The sequence below is a fragment of the Sciurus carolinensis genome, chromosome 6 (assembly GCF_902686445.1).
Source record: "Sciurus carolinensis chromosome 6, mSciCar1.2, whole genome shotgun sequence".
Taxonomy (NCBI): Eukaryota; Metazoa; Chordata; class Mammalia; order Rodentia; family Sciuridae; genus Sciurus; species Sciurus carolinensis.
The window spans coordinates 33,308,564-33,330,246 of NC_062218.1; the positions used below are offsets into that span (position 1 = coordinate 33,308,564).

The window sequence follows — 21,683 nt, forward strand, 5'->3', positions numbered from 1 at the left end:
CAGATTTCCTGATTCTTAAAGATGGACAGATTCACTTTCTAGAAGGTGGTACGGCAGAAACACTTGAGCACTGGACTTTGTTCCACCTGGGTTTGAAGCTGTGGGCTCCACCATTGTGAATGAGGAAGTTCACCCTCTCTTTCCTCATAGGATTTCCTACCTCACAGGGATGGTGATAAGAAGTATCCACTGATTGCTGGACTAGCATGGCCCCTGGCAGTTAGCATCAAATGAATGTTAATTACCATTACCTTCATTGTAACTTAGCAACTTACCTATTTAGAGGTGCTGTGTAGCTGTCTGTCCAGATATTTGTTAAAATTTGATCTTATGTCTCCTTCTGTTGGCTTTGGAGCCCTTTCCTCTGTTATTTTAGAGATTCAGCCAGAGTTAATATTTCTACAAAATCCAGACAGGTTTGGACATGAAGATTCTGATCTAATCCAAATTTGTGGGCTCAGGAATTCTCTAGAGACATGCTGCTATGTACTCTGCTGGAGAATATCCACATACCAAGAGGAAAAAGATTCAAACTTTGAATATCTGAGTAGGCAATTAGGTAGCTTAATCTGTGCTAGTAATTTATGTTAAAATAATGTGCTTAAGTTCTCTAAAGTCAGGGTAGATAACTAGATATCAGGGTCTGAGGCAAAGGGAAAAACCAGTAATTACTGATCTGATTTTTGTTCAAAAATTTGCTATTTTGTTCATCATGGATTTTTTTGAAAATTAATTTTGAATTTTAAAATTTAACATTGCATTCTTATTTATCTTCACGGCTGCATTTTTTCACCACCCCTTAACTCCTGCATTTGAGGCAAACATGCCTTAGTTTCCCACTTAGGCCTGACTCTGCTCACCTGTGTGTCCTCAGGTACAATCATTTAATGCATGACTTTTTTTATGTGTTTGATCATTTTTAACTGAATTCAAACAAGAATATGGTTCCTTTCTCTTGTAGGCATGATTTTTTGGTGGAAAAATTACTGAACCAGGTGTCTGAAAACCTAGTTCTAGTTTTAATCTGGGTGTACTTAATAATTCTTTTTAAAAAATTTTTGTTGTAGTTGGATCAATACCTTTATGTTATCTATCTATCTATCTATCTATCTATCTATCTATCTATTTATTATTTATGTGGTACTGAGGATCAAACCCAGGGCCTCACACATGCCAGGCAACGGCTCTACCACTGAGCCAGGACTCCAGCCCTGTACTTAATAATTTGATACATTGCTACTCATTTCAGAGATTGTTTCTTTGATTTTAAAATAAGTATAAGCACATTTACAAAATTTTTTGAGCAGGGGCAAGACTTGAATACCTAAGTGCTGCAATAAAATATTCACTTTTAATTACTAAGTTCTGTGTTGCAAATAATAAAATTCACTACAGCAGCCTCAGTAGTACTGGCTGGATTGTGTTGGTTACTGCACAGACCCAGGAGTGCAAGAGAATTAGGCTGGGAGGCTGCCTCGCTAGGCCCAACACCCTAATTACTGCTGCAGGGAGACCCTGCAGTCACAGCCGCTATGGGAGCTGCCACTGGGACCGCCTCCACCTCCGCCTCTGCAAATACACATCTCTGTCTCCCTCATCAGAATTCTCCTGCTCAGCACTGGTTCCACCAGGCTCGGGTGCCTCCGAGGAGGCCTGGCCCATGCCTGCGTCCAGCTGCACAGGGATCTGGGAGAGTTTGGGCTCCTTCCTGGAAAGTGGAATTCATAAATTTGGAAATCTTCAAACCTGAGGAGAATACTGGAAACTGCGGGGCATTAGATGGCATGACAAGCGTCTGCGGCTGTAGCAGGCTCAGGCAGCCTTTGTGAGCGTGCACACAAACAGGAGGACAAGGGACCAAATGTACACACGGAGAAACACCACCCTTTTTTCTGAAATCTCACTCACACTCACTGCCCTGCTCGCCCTGCCTCTCCTGGGACAGAGGTTGGAAGCAAAAGTGTTTGTGAGAACTCAGGCTGAGATACTCGCTCCTAGTGTCCCCATGATTCATTTAAAACCTTAGATCCCCCCCATTTCCTTACCGTAATCTGGTAATAACGTGACGGCCCTGCCCCATGGGAAGCTCTCTGGACTCATTAAGTCCGAAAAGGCTTGGAAAGTACATCTGGGAAGGCCTACAGCCAGCGGCCGTCATTATCACCAACTTACAGACACTTTCCCAGGCAGCAAGAGATTTCCAAAGCCTACAGTCCTGGCCCTGGCCCTTCTCCTCATTTCCATATTACCTTGCCTGGCAAGGTTCCCTGGTAGAACACAAACTCCACATCAGTGTGTTGTTTGTCTCTTTTTTGTGGATTACCAGGGGCCCAGCGCACCAGCACAAGGAAGATGCACTGTGAGTGAAATGGAATTTCCTAAAAGAGCGTCCTCTTGTGAACTGGGCTAACGTCCGCCCACCGAAACTCTTCTCTTCCTTCTTCCTCTGGGAGGGGTGTGCTGGGCTGAGAAGCAAGAACTTTGCTTGGCGTAGCAATTTGGTATAGTTAATGTGGGCTTCACATGTTTTGGTTAGGTTTGAAATTTAGGCTTGCTTTTGTCTTGTGTGCGTGTGTGTGTGTGCATGCGCACGCGTGCACATGTGCCAAGGATTATTTGGTACCAAGGATTGAACCCAGGGATGCTCTACCACTGAGCTACAGGGTCTTGCTAAGTTGCTGAGGGCCTCAATAAGTTGCTGAGGCTGGCCTTGAACTTGGGATCCTCCTGCCGCATCCTCCTGAGCTCTGGGATTATAGGTGTGTGCCACCATGCCCAGCTTCTCTGCTTTTGTATTGTTAATTGATTGACATAGGGATGAGGACCCCATCTGTCTCCACCTTCTCCAACAAAGTCTCAAAAGAAGGTGAGAAAGCAGCTGATGAATGTATTTTGAAATAAATTCTGTTTTTATCCACTAATCTTCTTATGCTCTTTCTTCCCTTTCTTTCTCTACCACTTCCTCACTTTCTTCCCTTCTATTCTTGTCTGTCTCCTCTTTGTCTTTTACTACCTCATCCAAACCCTTTTCTTCCCCTCCAAGCTCTAGGGTGTGTGCCTTCTCTCTTTGACTTTTTATCCTCACTGTTTATTTTGCTATAATTAGAATCCAAGTCACTAGAATAAGTGTATCATTTCTTTCTGTATAGATTTATGCAAGTTGACTGTATTATAGATTTGAGTATTTCGTAAAGTATCATATGAATCCAATTTTTCTAGATAACTTAGCAGGGTCCCATATACAGTTGTGCAAGTTGTACATTGCACTTAAGCCCCTGATAAGTGAGTGAAAGGAGACAGAAATGTAGCCCATGTGTATTTTTTGAATCCATGTGCCCTGGGCCAGAACTGAATCCGCGGAAAGAAAAGGCATACTTCTATAATTTGGTGACTAATCATAGTTCATTCCTACCAACAAATTAAGCACATACAAAGAGGCACTGCATAAATTATTTACCACGCCACATTACCTCAGGTCATTTAAATACGCTTACTTTTCAAAATGCACTGCCAACAGTGCCCATTCCAAAATTCCTATTACAGGCAAGTTGGTGGCCTCAAATCATACTATGGGACTCCATCCCATTCCATTTCTTCACAAATTAGTTGGGTTTTCCACATAAACACTGTTAATAAACTGATTATGTGCTGGGGTGGCGACGTGATTGACTACGTCATCAGTGAAACTGTTGGAATTGCTTACTGCAAACTGGGACGCAGAAAGCTCTTTAGAACAAAAAGATCACTTTCCTAATGAGGTAGAAAGGCAGGAGTTGGAAGAAAGTGGGAAGATGGACATCCAGTCTCATGGAGGCGCAACCGGGTTCGGCTCCCAGCCACCTGCTTCAGGAAGCCCCTGGTTTTCTCCCTTCCATTTTCAAAGCCCTGTTGACACACCTTTCCTGAGATACTCATTGTCCTGGAATTTGCATTTGGTACACCTGGCTCACCTCTCTTACCAAGCGGCAGAACCCTTGAGTAGGACCCCTGCTGCCATCTCTCACGCTGGTCAGATCACCTACCCCACACAGCTGATGACCAGAAAGTGACAAAAGAAAGAAGGACTACATTTTCCCAAGGGAGAGAAAGCTCAAGTAGAAGTGCAAAGGAGTACGGACCTAGGGCGTCTGATAGAGGTAGAAAAACAAAAGAAGTCAGAGAGAAAGACAGGGAGGAGCAGGGCCTGAGGAGAGCAGACAAAAGAAACCCGTTTTGAGGAAGGGGAGGAGGGGCCAATCCACAGAGACATGAAGAGACGCAGCAGCAGGTCCTCAGATACCAGGGACTTCCCTGTCAGGCGAGGAACCGAGGCCGATTTATAGGAGGCTGTCGCAGTGATTGTGGTGGAGCCCAGGCAGCCACGGTTTTCTCTACGCAATTATTTACCCGTGGGGTGGTTAATTAGTCACCCAAGTCATCACTGTTTCCCAGAGTTCAGTGCAGGAAATAGAAACCACTCCAGGTATTTCAAGCTGGCCGGACCAACATGGCAGAAGTCAGGAGGCTGCCACAGAATGTGGGTTTCAAGGCCAAAGTATCTGTCTGTGGCATCCAGAGAACAGGCTGCTGCTGCTATTGCAATTACCCACGGGGCTGGAAGCTGGAGGCCAATTCTTGCAATGCTCACGTCTGCTGGAATTTGCTTACCCACCACTGCAGCTGGAGAGGACAGGCTCAGCCTCCTGTCTGCCTTCCAAATCTCAGGCAAGGGCAGCCCCGTGACAAACCCAAATCTCACCTGGAGCGCTCGCTGCAAGGAGGCCTGCAAAAGTCACTCTCAGCTCCCCAACCTCTCCAGATAGAAGGGTAAGACAGAGGTCGATAGCACCCACCTGAGTGTGTACCTTGGCATCCAGGGGTCTGCTGAGGGGTGAGTGGCTTCAAAATGTTTCACCCACTACTTTGCAATCCCCCAGCTCTTTTCTGAGTATACTATTTATGAAATTATCTGGAGTTTTACTGTTGAGTGTATGTTGCTCTTATCCCTCAGATTTACCATTTTCCTAAACCTAAAAAAGTTAGGAATTTAAATAGACTTTAGTTACAGTATGCACTCTACCATTGTTGCTGTTGTCTCAATTCTTCTCTTTCCTAAGTCCTAGCAACACTGTGGAAGCTTAATCTTTGCTTGATGCATAAATGAGTGGATTCATTTATTCAACTCAAGGTTCTGTTAATAGGTAGTAACTTTTTCCAGGGCCCAGTCCCCAGCTTCTTTAGCCTGTTCAGGCTGCTAAAACAAAATACCATAAACTAGATGGCTTAAAGAAGAGAAGTCTATTGCTCACAGTGTGGGAGACACGAGACGAGGGAGAGCGCTTGGTTGGGTTCTGGTGAGGGACCTTGTAGGTTGCAGTCTGCCATTTTCTCACTGTGTAGTCATTTGATGGAAAGAAGGTGAGAGAGCTCTCAGGGAGCTCTTACAGTGCCGCCAATCCCTTTCATGAGACTCCAGCCTCATGGCCCTATGATTTCCCAAAGTCTACCTCCTAATCCCATCACATTGGGGGTTAGGATTTCAGTGTGGGTATTTGAGGGGGATACAGACATTCAGTACCCAGCACACACACACACACACACACACACACACACACACACACACACACACTCACAGACCTCCCTGGCATCATTCCTTGTACCCTGAGGGGCATGGTTTGGGGGAAAAGAAAAGGAAGCATCTATTTACCAAAAAAAGTGAAAACATCTGTTTTAATGAAATTAGTAGCTTAATATTCCCTGGGTGACCAAAAAGTTATCAGACTACACTGACTCCAAGGAGTGACTGAGTCTAAGTCACGGGTAGGCGTAGGGAGGGTTGGCTAATTCAGTAGGATTGCACCCACACAACTTTTGCCTTCCTCTGTGTTTGGGGATGTTGCTAAAGATTAATGGAGGACTTACTTAAGTCAATATCTGTTCCCTTGTCCCACGTAACACCTGGATTTGGCTACTAGTATTTCTCAGATTAGTTTATGACTAAGTTGCTACTACGCACTTTTGTAAAACTACTTTATCCTGAAAACTCCGTGAACACTGTGAACATTAGGAATACAGTATATCCTGGAGCTTCACCTACACCGACATGCACATTCTTTTCATTGACATGGTGTGTGACTGGCTAGGACAGACTTCCACAAGGTGAGGAAAGCAGGGAGATCCTGGGAGCAGGGTCAGCTCCCTGCTGGGGAGTCTCTGATAATGGCCCTTCACATAGAAGCAACATGGGGGTTTATTCATTTGCAGGGTCTCAGAGATATTTTCTTCATGGGGTGGGGTACAGTAATAGTATACTGGACAGTTGGATGTGGAGGCAACGTCCAAACAGTTTGACTCTTATCTCTCTGACTGGGGCATCGATTTGCTGGTGTGTTAGTTATCACTGGAGGTGGGTGCCTGCTGTGTTTGCGGGCTCTTGACACTGTGTCCTGAGAATCAACAGGTATAGACCGAAAGTGAGTCCCTGGAGAAGGGGGATTGCCCCTGGGGAAGAGACAGTCTCCAAGTGGGGCAGGAGGCCCTGCGGCCATGTTGGGGCTGGCGGCAGAGAGGTGCAGCCAGGTCCGTGGGATGCTCCGCCAGCCAGCCCACTTCTCCTACCTCTCTCCTTCCTCCTGGCGACACACCGCCCCCATTTTTCTCCTGAGGATAATGCAAAGGCCCAAGAGCGGGTCAGTTGGCGCCTTCACTCATTTCTGTTCTCACTGAGCTCTGAAGGTCTCAGGCCTTTCTGTAGTGGGTCTTCATCCCTTGGACTGAAAAGGAGCACAATTCCCTGAGCGTCATGTGGGACCAGTGCCAGGGACACCAAGGAGTACACGAGACAGAGAGAGAACTGAGAGCCACGGCAACCCCCCACGACGCCCCTGCTCTGAGCTGGCTTCCTCTGGCCGACTCATTCACTCAGCCTTGCCCTGAATTATTCATCAGTTCTCGCAGAGAAACAAAAGGCAGAGTCATTTCGTCTTCTCCAGAACCGACTGTCCTACTCTCTGGCCTCAGGAGATCTTCAGATTCACCATGACCATTCTTCCAATGCAGTTTGGAAAGGGGCAGGAAAGGGCCCCATCACCTTCCCCTGGACACTGGCTGTGTTCTGCTGAGCGGGTGTCTCTGACTACGGGGTCCCTCAGGCTGTGCTTCATTCCTCTTCTCCCTGGACTCAAGAGGGACAGCAGCACCTCGGGTCTCCCACGGGAGGACTCTCATAACTTGACTGGTACCAGAGGTCAGGACAAAGTCCTGTCTGGATCCTCAGGCCACACTTAACCTCCAAGGTTCCCTTCAGGATAAACCCCACACTCCTGGACCCAGGTAGCTCCTCTTCACTAAGAAGTGGGAGCAACACAAGGGCCTTTCTCCCCATTGCCACTGAACCTGAGCCTCTACCAGCCCCACACTTTTTACTTTCAACCCAAATCCTTAAATCCTACTTTGACAAGGGAGTAGACTCCCCAGGCTGAGGCTGTTTTCCTCCCTCCACCCCTAGACACCCACTGCCTCACACCATCATCTCCTACCTTGCTTTAGACTCGAGGGAAAGTTTCCTCGGAAACTTGGCTCTCTCTAGCTGTGCCTGGATCTTCTCCCGTCCCCTGAAAACCCTGGTCCTCTGCTCACACCTGGCTTGCTTGTATTCCCTCCTCTCACAGAGACAGAGCAGTGTGCTAACCAGGGGGCCATGGGCAGCCTGGGAATGAGCCCTGGTGCTCCTACCTGTAATCCAGTGCAGGACCCAGCTGTCCTCAGCGGTCAGTAGATACTAGTAACCTCTGGCAATCAGAGGAAGAACATGCCCCCGCAATCTCACTAACAAGGGTATGTTACCAATCAAATTCTGCCAAAAATACAAACATCTATGGGCAATCAGACACTAAACTGTCACTCCCCAATCTGCTTTTCACTTATTTATTTATTTATGTATTTTTTGCAGTGCGGAGGATCAAACCCAGGGTCTTGTGCTTACAAGGCAAGCACTCTACCAACTAAGCCATCTCCCCAGCCCACCATCTGCCTTTTATTAAGGTTGGTTTCACCCTGCTTTGTCCTTAGGCACTCCAACAAGCACCTTGCCTATGAGAGCCACTTCAGGGGACAGGGAACCAGTCAGGCAAGATTGTGGAGAAAGAGACTGAAGGCCGCACCAGCTCTGGGGTGTGAATTCCTGATTAGTAAACTTCAGATGCTAATTTCCTACCCTGAAGGCTGAAGTTTAATTATTTATACACTGAGGTTTATACCAAAATATTTTCAAGTAGATTATCATGCAAACAGAATAACAGTAAGTGACATAAACTCCGTACCTGTTTCCCCATTCTGAAAAGTGACAGTAATACTGGTATCTATTTTACAGGAATATTGGGAGGATTAAATGGATTAATTAATATAGAGAAAATATTTAAAATAGAGGTAGGTGCACAGTAAGCACTCAATAAATTTGTTATTCTTTCTCTGGACTTGCTCATTCCTAGCAACCTACAGCATTCCACCTTAGACCTCAGCAACCTGTCCATCCATTTACAGTCTTTGCTGCTAAAATTCCTCAAAGACTGAATTTTACTGTGTCCCTACTTAATCAACTCTACTCCAAATGTCCATGTGATATTGCATTGTCATCTTAATTTCTTATTTAATTACTCAAACATTTGTTAAGCTCCTAACAAATATGCTGGCATCCTGGGCTAGGAATTAGAAAAGATTTCAAGAGATATGTAGATGGTCTCTAATTTCCATTTCCATCTTCTGAAGTTCTCTATGATGTAAAGTGATCTGCATTCAGTAGAATTCATGCTTCCAATTTTGAATTTTGTTCTTTTCCTGAGCTAGTAATATATAGTTTTTAATGTGTAACTTTGATAAATTAAGGGATTTATAAAAAATTATTTATATTTTTATTTGTTCTTTAGATATACTTGACAGTAGGGTTATTTTAACATATTATACATACATGGAGTGCAACCCATTCCATTTTGGATCCCACTCGGGTGGTCGTATATGATGTATATGTACAGTGTTCACGTATTCATATATGATCATAGAAAGTCACATCAATATTTACAGCAGCTCAATTCACAATAGCTATGCTGTGGAACCCACCTAGGTGCCCTTCAACAGATGGATGGATAAAGAATTGTAGTATATATACACACAATGGAATATTACTCAGTCTTAAAGAAGAATGAAATTATGGCATTTGCTGGTAAATGGATGGAACTGGAAAATATGCTAAGTGAAATAAGTCAATCCCAAAGAACCAAAGGCCAACGGTTCTCTCTGATACATGAATGCTAACCCATAACAAGGGAGGGCAGGGAGGGGAAGAATAGAAGTCCATTGGATTAGATGAAGAGGAATGAAGGGAAGGGAGGGGGAAGGGAGTAGGAAAGACAGTAGAATGAATTGGACACAAGTTTCCTATGCTCATATATGACAAATTGAATTTTAAATCAATGACAACAATAAGAAAAAAAAAAAACAAAAACTAACCTGTGGAATGAGTTAACATAGAGCTGCCCTTGAGCTGGTTGCACAGATTATCGCTTTACTCTCACTGCGGAAGACCTTGTCTTTGCCCTCCACATCCTTACGGTACTGTTGTGGGCATGAATCTTGGTTCTCTGACAAGACCAAGAGCCTGTGTGGGACATGGTGTGGCACCCGTTTCCATTGTCCCCCTGGGGGATGGGTGCACAGAAGATGGTTCTTTTCTCAACTTGTTGTGTGACTTTGGGCAGCTCTTGATATTTCTCTAGCTTCTGGCATCCAAGGAGAGGTTGGGCCATCCTGGTAGAAAGAAGGACACACATCTGTCCTGTCACTGCCCATGTGAGGCACACACTGGTGCCCTGTTAATGCCACCGAGGGAATGGCATGCACACCAGGTAGGGCTGTCTCCTTTTACTGTACCCCAACTGTTATGATCCCTCAGGGTCTGGAAGGGCCACAGGAGTGGTCCATGGACAGAAAGAAGGTCATTTCCGTCACAGTGGATTGGGATCACAATTGGATTCCAAGAGATGAGGTAAGTCATTCCTGACTATTCCCAGGTGGTTGCTTTTCAGCCCAAACTAAGTCTGCTGCGAGTCCAGCTGCCTTGCTTGGCTGCTCCAGTGTCACTTGCTCCTGTCCCAAAGTGACCTGCTCCTGGGTCAAGACAGGGAAGCCTGACATTCTTCAGAAGAAGCACAACACAACTAGGAAGGGCCCTGCAGCACTGTCTTGCGGTGTTCTTATGCCCAAAGGCCACCTCCTCCCGAGGTGAGCAGGGGGGAGGGAGAGTGCTGAGGAATGGATGACCCCTGACCTCTGCACTTGCAGTAAGGTAGCACAGGTGCGTTTCATGGCTGTCAATCAGCAAAGTGACCTGGGCAACATGGTGCAGCACAGTCTTCCTCAGACTCTGCCTCAAGTTCTGTGTGATCTTGGGCAATTTCTCAGCTCACTTTCTCTCTCTCTATCTGGAAAGTTTATTCTGAAACATAAGATCTGAGGCAGCAATTCTTAAATTTTCAGCCTCAGCATCCTGTTATACACTTAAAAATTACTACCAACCCCAAAGAGCTCTTACTGTATCTATTGGTTTATATTTATAGGAGTCCCCTGCTCCTTAAATACAGTTTGATTTTTTGTGGTTTTAATTACCTACAGTCCAAAAATATCAGATGGAAAATTCTAGGAAGAAATGATTCATAAGTTTTAAAAAAACTTTTATTATTGTCTATTATTATAAGTATTCTATTTTATTATTATTATTGCTAATCTCTTACTGTACTATATTAATCGGTTTTCTATCACTGTTACAAAATACCTGAGAAAAACTTAAAGGAGAAAAGGTTCATTTTGGCTCATGGTTTCAAAGGTTTCAGTCCATGGCAGGTAGTTCCACTGCTTTTAGGCCTGCAGTGAGGCAGGAACATCATGGTAGAAGAGTATAACAGAAGAAAGCTGCTCACCTCGTAGAAACCAGGAAGGAAAGAGAGACAGAGAGAGAGAGAAGCTTTAATCCCTAAAGGCACACCCCCAAGGACCCACTCTCTTTAGCTAGGTCCCATCCAATAGTCCATTCAGCTACGAAGTCATCGATGGATTAATCTCTGATGAGGTTGGAGACCTCATGATCCAGGCATTTCTCCAAAAGTCCCACCTTTGAACCCTGCTGCATTGAGGACCAAGCCTCCAACACACAAGTGTTGGGGGGACATCCCCTATCCAAGCCATAACATAAGCCTAATTTACAAATTAAATTTCACCACCTGTGTATGTGTGTGTGTATAGGGGAAAAAACCCATAATATATATGAGATTTGGTACTACCCACAGTTTCAAGAATCCATTGAGGAGTGACCTTGGAAATTACCCCTGAGGATAATGGGGAAATCCTTGTGTTGATGTTTATTATAGTGGAAATTGAAACTGAAAATCTTTAAAATATAAGGACACCCAAAGACAACCTCTACTTGTCATCTATTATAGTTTGGATCTGGATTGTCAACCAAAGACCCATGTGTTAAAGGCTTGGTCCTCAGCTTGGCACTGTTGGAGGGTGGTGGAGACCTTCAAGAGGTGGGCTAGTGGGAGGTGTTAGGAGCATGCCTTCAAAGAGGGTTATGGGCTGCCAGGCTCTCTCTTTCCTCTTTCTTTTCTTTGCTTTTCTTTTTTGCTTCCCAGATGCCATGAGGTAAGCAGCTTCGCTCCACCAATAGCTCCTTCCATGATGTACTAGGCCACCCAAAAGCAACAGGGCCAGCTGACTATGAGCTGAAATCTTTGAAACCATGAGCCAAAATTAATTTCCCTTTCTTTAAGTTATCTCAGGTATTTTGTTATAGAAACACAAAACTGATTAACAATCATCAAAGTAAAGATATGGCATGGAAATCGTGGAAAACTCTGGAGAGAGAATAATTGTGAAAATTCTTCTAAGTATTATTGTGAAATACCTTTGACCTTGTGACCTCAGACCTCACCTTGAGGACCACTGATATGAAGACCTGATACTCTTTCATCAGGATTCAAATTTCATTAAGGAAAGGGAATACTAAAGAGGTTATTGTTTCAATCCCAAGATGTCACCTAACACTCTTAGATTTTTTTTTTCCTTCTGAGCCTTGAGAACCACAAGGCTGTGGCTCCCTTCATTCCGCCAAGTCCTGTTTATTGTTGTCAACATGGTGCCTCAGGAGTCCTCAGATCATCCTCCTACCTGCCTCACTCTTGCCAGGCCAGCCCTGGAGTCAACAAAGTACAGACTGTCCTCATGAAAACTGGGCACAACACAGAAAAAACTTCTGGAGCAGCCAAGAAATGAACATCTGAAGGTCTGGCTTGTTTTGGAGGCCCTGAGAACCCAGTGCACCTTCTGCCCAAAAGAATTTGTTGGCAGACATTCTATGCAAGAGGCCAGACCGTGGGGAGCTACAATAGAGGTTGAAATGGACCAAGCAGACAGTACTAGCTGATGGCCAATGAGGTCAAGCAGAGGCAAGAGCAGTCTCCACCAATTGTGCCCAAGAACCTGAGGCATGGAGAAACTGGATTCTGTATTCAGAGTCTCCTAGGGTCCTAAACAATAAAGGGCAAAAGAATAGTCCACACACCACCCACACATTCTACCATGCATTTTTATAACACTACGTCTTTTAATCTAAATGGAAATTTTGGCAAAACTTTAGCATTACAGAGGGTGTGATTAAGCCATATCATTGCCATGTCCCTCCACCATTATCTCTCTTGTGAGATGAACTGCAGGGTACAATACAGAGTTAAGGATAACCATTTAGTTCACTGTAACATCAGTCTGGGTGAGTTCTATGAAGAATGAAGTATTGTACTCAGTCAGGGTCCATCTACTTCATATTCTCCTGGAAAGCCAGATAAGACATCCTGACATCTCTGACCAAAGATAATCCAGAGATTGCAAAACCCCAACCTCAGGTGAGATTGCAGAGGGGGCTGGCAACCCCTTTCCTTCCTGAGTCTCATCTCCTACTTCCTAGGGCAGAGAACTACAAAATGCTTTGTTCTGGGCCCTCCTACATTCATGGAAAAATTATGTATCTCCCTCACAAATTTTTAAATCGGCATATATCATTTTTATTGCTGAAATTTAATTATTGTTGAAATAATTAAATGGGATATAGCTTCTGGAACACTGATTTACTCAATTAAATGCATTGAAAACTCACCTTTATCTATTCAAGAGCATATGAACAAGTTCTATTTTAACAGCCAGAACATTCCCATCACTTTTTGTTCTTCTTGAACTCAAACTTTCATTCTATATCACCTACAGAACTTTATATTAGTATAATATACTTTTAAGCTTGGTAATCTTTTTTGGATTACTATATTACAATTACAGGCAGCAAAATGCATACTCAAGTAAAACATTACATATTTTATTTCTCTGGATGACCTATTTATTATGATTATTATTAATCAAAATTTAAAAAGTTAAAATTTTCTGTCACCATAAGACTTTACAGGTTAATAAATATTTTAGATTGATGCATTATAATTAATACCCATATATAACTGGGTGAAGTAAAATATTACAAAAATTTTAAGTAATTATTAAACATAATGATGGAAACTAGTCTTTTGAAAAATATTAGTTGATATGTGATGGATAAATGATGCTTACTGCTAGAATAAAATAACAGTTCATGAAAATTATCAGAAAAAAATCAGAGAAACTATTGGGTCACTAACTGCAAAAAAATTGAAGCTAACAAGAGACTATACCCAATTTTTTAAAATGAATACAGATTTACAATACATAACAATCTTTTGGCAAAAGTTCAAAGAAATTATTTCTCTGTGAGTTAGAGTAAATGTTTAAGAAAATACTCCCAGACACCTTGCTATAATTTGAAACTATTAATCTTAACCTTTTAATTTGAAACTTAATCTTAACCTCTTCCCATTTGAAATCAATGAAAAATATGTACTTGAGGCCCAGGCATCAATATTTTAAGTACCCTTTATTTGGCTGGAGGGCTTAGCTCTGGGAGACTTTCCCTTTGCAAAGGGGGAGGTGACCAATGAAAAGGAGCGTGACACCTGTGTTAGCCAGCTTTTCATCACTGTGGCCAAGATACCTGATAAGAACAACTTGGAGGAGGAAAAGTTTATTTTGGCTCACCGTTTCAGAGGTCTCAGCCCATGGTCTGCTGGCTCCTAGGCAGAAACGTCATGGCAGAAGGGCAGGGCAGAGGAAAGCTACTCAGCTCACGGCAGCCAAGAGCTAGATCTAATCACCAAGGGCACATCCCCAGTGACCTGCCTCCTACAGCCATACCCTACCTGCCTAAAGTTACCAACTAGTAGTCTATTCAAATTATGAATCCATTATATTGGTTAATCCACTGGTGAGGTTCCAACTCTCTTCTGTGCCTAAAAGCCCCACCCGTGAGCCTTGGTGCCCTGGGGATCACACTTTCAAACCATGAGATTTACGGGGGATATTTTTAGATCCTATCTCCCTGCACAGCTTCTTTCCTTCCACCAAGTGCAGGCATTTTTAGCCTGAGGGGCCTCCGTCCTTCGCAGTCAGAGAAGAGGAACACTCAAGCACCTGGGTCTCCTTTGGTTACCTTGACTCAGATATCAGGGGGTTTCTCCTTCTTCAATCCTCAGCCTGACAACCCACAAAGTGTCAAAAACTTTCTGGAAGTGGAGCCAGCTGATCCATGTGAATGAGTGAGTTCTGTAGCTATAAAAGAATGTAGTCATTTATAATTTTATCAAGTTGTATTTTACAGCCTGCTTAATAAGGCTATTAACTGTATTATAGCATGTTGAGCTTAACGAAATCTTTAATGACTTCTGTGGACTAACCAGACGAGTAGTGAGTGTGACGTCAGTATTATTATCCCATTTTACACACAAAAATTAACTAGTTTGCACAGATTTACAGCCTACGGACTAGAAAGGTGATCCTGGGGCAATGATAAGGACTGCTTTGAGCCACTCTTCAATTGCCTGTTGGTGACGGAACCACCCAGAGCAAGGTTTTTTTTTTTTTTTTTTTCTGCTAATGGGAGTTCCTACCACTTTTAAACAGTTAAAGGGACAATTAAAGGGTTATATACTAACGTTTATATTTGTGTCTCTTACCTGCAAGTCTAAAACCTTTTTAAAAACACAATCCTGGTCTACCTGATTCATCTTTAATCCACTAAAGTATTGACATTGTGCTTTATAGGCAGCAGGGACTTGAGATATGTTACACATTTGTCAATAAACGAGCAAGTAATTTTGATTATTGGGCATGATTCCCCAATTCTCCAGATGCTTCACATGTTCTGAATATACAATCTCAAGTCACATATAACAAGTTTCAGAAATATACTCTTTAATAACTCCGGGGTTATTTATAAAGCAAATCTGTGGAAATCAAAACAAAACCATGTCATATTGCTAAATCTCAAGTGCTCTTATCCCAGTGCCATACTGTTTGTTTACCAAGTTGAAGAACACAATCTGATGGTGTAAATAAATACATGGTGCTTTCTCAGGCAAATTACATTCACCTAATTATTAAACCATGGATTCCCAAACAAGCAGGATATGTTGGAGTATCAGAGATTGCTAAATTAAGAGAATATGGGAAGCTAGATTGCTAGGGAATGTCAACCATTAAAAAATGTAAGGTACTATGCCCGTTTTTAATAAATTTGAAATCTGCTTGGGCCAATTAAAAGTCTGGCAAGATAACTAACAAGACCCATCTTGATGTCTGGATTTAAATGAGCACTTCCTCTGGTCTGTGAGAGAGGATTACGGAAGGTGCTGAGATCTGAACTGGGCCTTGGAAAACATTTAGAATTTGGAAGGAGGGGGAAATCCTACCAGAGAAGATCTCGGTCCTAAGCCCCCAGGAAGGTGCTCAGGATCAGTAAGAAGGTTTTCCCGCTGCTGCACACCTGGTCCTCATCCCTGTGGAGTCCTGACTCTCCTCTCACGTCTGCTCCCTCGATTGCCCTGCACCATCTTTTCCCTTGGCTGCTGATACTAATGGGAGATGGAGATGAGCTCTCTGTGGCAGAGGCTGCTGGTCAATAGAGGTTCTGTTCTTGGAAATAACAGTGTTCTGGCCACTGGGAGAGAAACAGAAGTGGTGAGAACCTTCTGTAAAATGTCTCTGAAGACAACTGGCTTATCCCACCCCCACACACATCTCCTTCCTACTGACTGGAATTGGATCAGGAGAGCAAAGCTGTTGGATAATACAGTCCTGAGATTTACGAAGCCAGAGAGTTAGTGACAGCAGGGAATGCCTGGGCAGCCCTGGACCATCCCTGGACTTCTTTTATGTGAGAAAGATAAAAGCCACTGTTCATTTTTTTATTGTTTGGATTTTTTCCTCTTCCAAGACTGAATCTAATGCTAATTTTACACTCTAGGCCTAGAGCTGACTTCATGCAAGAAAAATTAGTTTTGGTAAATTAACAAGAGGAAAAGTGATTAATGCTATTTAGAAAGGAAAGAAATGCAAGTAGAAGCCATAAGATGTTATTTTGTCTGCCAAATTCCAAAAAAGAAAGAAAAAGTGGTAAAATTCAAAGATGATTAAGGCTTCAGGAAAACAGGTAGGCTGATGGAGGTATTATAAATTGATATACATCCTGTAGAAAAACACTGGCCATTTAACTCACTTGCCTCAAATTTATTTCTATAATAATATCAATAATCTAATTCACAGAAGACTATTAAATATATTATAATTAATGAACTCAAAAGTAAAATATATATAAAGGTGATAACAGAGTTAAACAGCAGGAAATCAAAGTTGTCTATATGTGCTACTCTAGGAGAATGATAAATGAAGACATAATAAATTGACGGAGAATCGCGAAATCATTTAAAATAATACATGACAAATACTGTGAAATAACTTGCAAAGATACTTACTAATGTTGATCTAAAAAAATGTTAAGAAACTGAGTAGACATTGGGTAGTAGCTCTCAAACTTGAGCTGTTTGTCCAACCTCGTCTTTAGTCCTCTTTGACCAGCCATCTAGCACCCAGCAAGAACTGAGCATTCTGGATCTGTTGAGGGTCCCTTGGTAGAAATCTTAAGGTGTTCCACAGCCAAATATACCCAAAGCTGAGAGATGCCAGTTACAAAAAATGTATGCACATAGCTTGGGAACATGTGTTGGGCTTAAGTGGAAATAATAGAAGATCCACATTTAAAGAGAGTCTTACTGAAAACAACCACCACCACAACAGTAAAATACCTATCGAGCTTGGAGCTAAAAGGTCTGAGATTTCACAAATGCAAAATAGTCTTTTGGTCCCCACCATCTTGAGTAAGAAGCAGGCTCAAGATGCTAACGTGAACTATTTCTTACTGAGAAGGAAGGCCGTCTCAGGCAACCTCACTGCAAAGACAAGAGGACAGTGACTTGGGGAGCTACCCAGGGAGCAGAATTATACCCTGCTCTCAGAGTAGGGTAGCAGCAATGTGCCCAGCAGAATTTCTGAATTCTCATGAAGTGCTGATTGCTGACTGTGTCTTCCATAATTTCCTTTTTAAATGGAGATATTTACGGTCATTCCCCTGCTCCAGACTCACCACTGTTTCTTGAACGTGTACAAAACATATAACTTGTCTATTTAGTTCACAGGTCTGAATTCAGGGAAACCACAAAGAACATGGAGTCTCATCCCTATTTGGACTTGATAAAAATGACAGATTGTGCACATTGAGCCTAGCGCTATAATTGAATGCAACCTGTGGAGTCCTGAGGAGGGAGTTTATTTTCCATGTGAAAGGGCCATGAATAATTGGAATTAAAGGGAAGGCTGTGGTCTACTTTTATAGCAGTGCTCACCAGTAATTGATGTCTCCATGTAGACCCTTTCCACTTTGGCTCTGGGCTTGGTCATGTGATCGAATTTGGCCCGTGCAGCATTAGCAAAAATGATGCAAACAGACACTGAAGAAACACTTTCCCGTTGGGCTTGCCCAATCTTGCTGATTCTACCACCACCTGAACAAGCCCAGGCTGATCCTCTAGAGGATGAGGATGAAGGACCATATGGAAAAGACCCCAATCTATCCTAGTCATACCAGTTGAAGTCTCAAAGATACAAATAAATCGCATTACAACCCAATCATCCCAGACTAGAAAAAAAAAACACAAGTTATCCTGTAGAGTCATTTTGATGAATTCATTATATCTTAAGGTGCTAACTAATATAAAGAGGATGGTAACTAGTATAGGGAGGCTCAAAGAGGAGTATATCAAACAGATAAAAGCTAGAGGAGGTAACATTGTGGTAGAGAAATCTCTGGGAAGAGTAGACCCAGGTGTATGGGCAGTTTCCAAAGAAAAACTAAAGGAGCACACAGAGGGAGACTGTACCGTGGTCAGCGAGGAGCCAGGAAGAAGAAAGTTCCAAGAGGAAAGTTGAAGATGGAAATTGAACCATGGGCAGTAAATTTGGAAGTTTGCGGGATTAAGAGGTCAAGTGATGGGATTATGAGAAATAGAAAGTACAGGTGTCCATTTTTGGAATATGGCATTTAGACTTAAATATAAAATTCGGATGTAAGAAAGGCAGCCGGAGGGGAAATACAGCAGAATGGAAAGTTACAGGAAATTAACCAACACAGTAGCACCGTAGCCTATGAATGTGGCTGATCCAAAATCCGTGCACCTCAACAGACCCTTGACAATCAGGAGGTCAGGGAAGGGGTTGGCTTAACCTAAAGAGATAGAAAGCTCTGTTAAAAAATAGTAACTAAGGTAAAGAAGTAAGAGCTGCATATGTGTCAGAAATAAAGCCAAGAAGACTTTCCTGCCAAGAGAACAAAGGGAGGTAGGAACAACTCAAGGTGTGTTTCTTTAAATAACCCAATAGGACTGAGTAAAACCCAGGCCACCTTCGGGAAGACTGTGTACCCCATGGGACTCAGCCAAAGAGGAACTGGGGATAAAATGCTGATTGTAAACATTCTGGGGGTGCCTGACCACCAAGCACCCGATCATGTGAGATCATCATTAAAGTCTCGCTTTTTGCTGTATCTCTTCTCTGAACCCACTCTTTGGGTTTGGGTAGGTGAGCTTGTTTCTCACAGCACAAATGAATGGGTTAGGACAAGTGATTCAGAAATCAAGATTTGAACAAAAGAAAGCCATATAGGTTTTTTATTTTTATTTTTAGTGAAGTGAGTAACAGGTAATTCACTTGGTATGTAGTAGAAATACTGAATCAGAATTGATAAGGGTGTGATCCTGGAGTCTATATGGTTCACAAGCTCCCCTGCTAACATTAATGTCTACTTTCTTTGCAGTAACCAACCCTATACATTAAAGGGTATTGAAGGGAATAAACTCTGTCAAGTCATCAAAGTTCCTGTTATACCCTTTCCCCAAGGCAATGGATGCTCAATCATCTTTAACATAACCAAGGAAGATCTATGATTCTTAAACCTAGATGCACATTAGTCATCTGGGAAACATTAAAAAAAAACAAAAGTGTGTACTCAAAGGAACTAAATCCGAGTCTCTAGGAGTAAGGTCTAGGCATTTTAAAAGCTTTCCAGGTGATTGGATTACGGAGTGAGGTAAGATTCTGGAAGAGATGACACAATCCCTACATTAAGAGCCCGTCGGATTTCTGAGAAATAAGAAACAAATGCATAAACTCTGTGCGTGTCCTCATTTTCACATATTTAGTGATTGATATAAACTGCTATTAACCTCAAAGATGGTGTTAGGACTTGGTGACTAATGGCTTTTTCTGAGTCAAAAATGAAATATCACTTATTTTCATGATGTAATAAAAGTCAAGAGAACATTAACTCAGACCCCATGAATCAGTGAGAATGATCATTTGAACAGAACCTGAAGTCATGTTATCTATGGAAATATATTTTACTTAGGTGGTCACACAAAATTTAAAGATTTTTGGTAGAAATGTTTACAAGAAAGATAAAAAGAAAGAAAGAAAGAAAGAAAGAAAGAAAGAAAGAAAGAAAGAAAGAAAGAAAGAAAGAAAGAAAGGAAGAGTAAGAGAGAGGAAGGAAGGAAGTTAGTTTTAATAATTAAATGAGGAATGCCAACCTGATATCTGAGACAAGGAATAGTGGGGAGGTATGACAAATTAGATTGGGGGGGGGTCTTTGTGCCAGCCAAACATTAAAAAAAAAATTAAAGGCTAATTTAACCCACAAGTTGTCAGTTTATGAACCTCTGAATCATAATAGATTTCATTATAATAGAGAAATAAACAGATACAGAATTATAATAAAGATCCAGGAAGGGTTTTAAAGAATGGATGTCCATGGAAACATTTTGAAAGCTCTAGTTTTTGGACATCTATTAATTTAATTTTTAATTTAAAAAAAAAAACACTTTATTTTGCAATGGTTTCACATACAAACATAATACAGAAGTAGCATGTAGACTTCTGTGTTCTCTTTAGTAACATTCTCCAGATGTTAACATCACATAGGATCTCCATATGATGATGAATATCAAGACATTTTCTCTGATACAATGCTATTATCTAATCTGTTGGATTTATTCAAATATCACCAATTGTCCTACTAAGGTCCTTTTTTTTTTTTTCTGTTTTAGGTCCTAATCCAGGATCACAATTTGCATTTAGCTGTTTTGTCTCCTTAGTTTCCTTTAGTCTGGAAAGTTATTTGTCATTCATGACCTTGGCATTTTCAAAGAGTTTGGGTCAGTTATTTTGTAGAATGACCTCAATTTGGGTTAGTCTGATGTTTGCTCATGATTTAAATTCAGGTTATACATTTTTGGAACAAATACCACAGAGTGGTGCTGTATTCATCTTAGATCATCATAACCAAAGACAGATGATGATCTGGACCATCATACCTACGGAAACTTTGATGAGTACATTAGGGTGGTGCCTTCCATGTTTCTCTATAGTAATTCCACTGGCTTTCCTTCTTCATTAATATGTAACTTTTGGGTAAATATTGGAGATTATGTGTTTCTCTTCATATTTTTGTCCACTGATTTTGACATTTATTGATGAATCTTGCCGGAACAAGTATTTGTATTCTTTTTGAGTTGGATTCTATTGTATTTTCTTCCCTTCTGTTTATTTTATTTATTTGATTATTTATTTATTTTGTTTAATTTTCATGGATTCTTATTTTACTCAGTGGGTTATAATCCATTTCTAGTGTTATTTGTTTCGTTACTCAAATCATTCTAGATTTGACTCTTTGAGTTCCTTGAAGTACATTTCTGTGCCCTTTCGACATATCCACACCATTTTTTGTTGGTTTTTGAATACTTGTTTTATTTCTGCCATCATGAGACATGATGCCTGTTCGTATTTTCCCTATCTCAGATCTATAATCAATCATTTCTCCAAGAAATCCTAGCAACTTTTATTGGAAATTGGTGTTCAGAACCAAGATCTGGGCAATTAAGGTGTTCATTGGTAATGGGTACCATTGCTGCTGTGTCCTCTCTGCAGACGGAACTGGGAAACGTAAACAAACACACATACATCTGCATCTATTTCTACACGTGTCTATAAATTAAAACCATGAGTTCATGTTTACACCTCTAATTCTAATCTGATATCACAGAGTTCTCTCTCTGAACATCAGAAACCTAGCTCTCATTTACCATAACATATTAACTTATTTACTCAGTCTTACAAACACATGAAGTGGTTTTAGACAG

At 41.8% G+C, this 21,683-nt stretch overlaps 1 long non-coding RNA gene across 1 annotated transcript in view; it reads left to right on the forward strand.

Moving 5' to 3' along the window:
* The first annotated feature begins 14,547 nt into the window (after positions 1 to 14,547).
* Positions 14,548 to 21,683, forward strand: part of LOC124986505 (uncharacterized) — a 36,201-nt gene continuing 29,065 nt past the window's right edge. Inside the window, exon 1 of the long non-coding RNA XR_007109015.1 lies at positions 14,548 to 14,696. This is a non-coding gene — a long non-coding RNA (uncharacterized LOC124986505). The remainder of the gene's footprint in view (positions 14,697 to 21,683) is intronic.